The sequence below is a fragment of the Zalophus californianus genome, chromosome X, assembly GCF_009762305.2.
Source record: "Zalophus californianus isolate mZalCal1 chromosome X, mZalCal1.pri.v2, whole genome shotgun sequence".
Lineage (NCBI taxonomy): Eukaryota > Metazoa > Chordata > Mammalia > Carnivora > Otariidae > Zalophus > Zalophus californianus.
Window position 1 is genome coordinate 92,113,954 of NC_045612.1, and position 2,127 is coordinate 92,116,080.

Genomic DNA, 2,127 nt, shown 5'->3' on the forward strand with positions numbered 1-2,127 from the left:
CCGGTAGCGATAAGCATTTTGTGTGTTCAGAGGGAGAAAGAGAGAAAGGGGAGTTTGCCCATCTGTAATCCATGCTTTCTACATACAGGCTGAAGCGTCCTATTTTCTCTGCCATTTTGTGATGGCTAGACTTCCTAGACACAGTTCTGAAGCTGAAGCTGCAAAACAGTTGTTGTTTTGTAGCTAAATGAAGGATTTAAGAATTACTGCATATGGTCTCCACAGTTGATGCGGGGCTAAGGGAGTGGACTGAGGTGGAGCGTTCTAAACCCCAGAATACAGTGTCTTATTCCTACCTCTGAGACTGAGGCTAGAAGAGCCTGTTTATAAAATATCTTCAAAATTATGGAGTTCCTTCTATATTTGAAAGCACTGTCCTGGGCCTTCTAGAACAATCAAAGAAATAGCTCAAAAAAAAAAAAAAAGAGCTTAGCACACATCTGAAGCACTGAGCTCACACCATCAAAACACTTTGGGATAAAACAATTGGTGGGGAAATCTTCCCCAGAACAATTGATTTTTCAGTACATTCAACAACTGCCTAATATAGTTACACCCATCAGCTTAAGGGGGAAAATATACACTACCATATAAACCTCTGAATGTGCTTTACAATAGCTACAATTTCAGAGAAATGAGACCTTATTTTAAAGATGGATTCTTAAAGCTGTTGCAATTTTTGAGTAACGCTAATGGGCAAGGCAGGGGCTGGCTTCGGTAATAGTACTTTACTTTTTTTGTAAAAACTACCACTTAACAACCGACACCCTATTGCTGGTTCCACATGATTCTTGCTACCCAAGGCTGGGTGCAAGGGGAGAGGGGGAATTTGAAAAATCAAGCACAAAGATTGAATCACAGAGTGCCCCAGCAAACAGGACCCTTCCTGACACACTCATTAGCCAGCAATCTTCTTATCCAATATTATTTTTTAAGTGTGAACCATGTAAAAATGTCTAAAAAGGAGAAAAAATTCCAAAGGCTTCAAATGTTCCCTTTACTATTTCTTATTATATTATTTAAATACGTAGGGACATAACGCAAGGTTATGATAAGTCACTCTTATGTGTATGTTATTGTACAAATATAAATCAAAAACAGGCTGACAAATGAGCAAAACTACAAAGTGACAAAATACAAATTAACAACATTAATGTGGGGATCCCTGGGTGGCTCAGTCGGTTAAGCATCTGCCTTCGGCTCAGGTCATGATCCCAGGGTTCTGGGATCGAGTCCCTCATGGGGCTCCCTGCTCATCGGGGAGCCTGCTTCTCCCTCTGCCTGCCGCTCCCCCTGCTTGTGCTCTTTCTCTCTCTGACAAATGAATAAATAAAATCTAAAAAAAAAACCCCAAAACATTAATGTGATAAAGTTAAACTAGTAGTTGCAGTGTAAATATTCATTCGTGTATGCATTTATTCATTCAATCCACATTAATTAAGGGTCTGTTATTTCCAGTGGCGCTCACCTAGGGGCAGCGGGTATGTCAGTGAACAAAACAAAAGTCCCTGCCTTCATAAAGCTCACATCCTACTGGGATGAGACAGCTGATTAACGCAAATGCATGAGTGAAATGTAGAGTGTGTCAGGTGATGATGAGCGCTAAGGAGAAAAATCTAGCGAAGGAGAGATAAAGACTGAGAAAAAGGGAATTGCAGTTTGTAATGTGGGAAGGGCCTTGTGGAGCAGGTGACATATGGATAAAAGCTTGAGTGAGTATTTGGGCATTATTGGGGTGGGGCCGGGCGAGTGTTCCAGTCAGAGGGAACAGTGGGTGCAAAAGCTCTGAGGCAGGGGTGAGCCTGTTTCTAAGTGGTTCTTCTACAGGACCAGGTTCTTCTGAGTTCGGCAAACTTTTACTAGCGTGTGCCGTACGACAACTCGGTTTTTCCCACCACTTTCCCCGTTTGCAAACTACTGTGAAACTTTTGCTCCCAGCCGTGTTGGCTGTTAGGTCATTTGTCTTTTCCTGGAGACTAAAGGCATCTTTTATATATTATATCTACCTCTTTTTGTTTAAATTCTGTAATGTGGTGGTTAATTTTATGTGTCAACTTGACTGGAATAAACAATGCCCAGATAGCTGATAAAACATTATTTCTGGGTGTGTCTGTGAGGGTGTTTCTG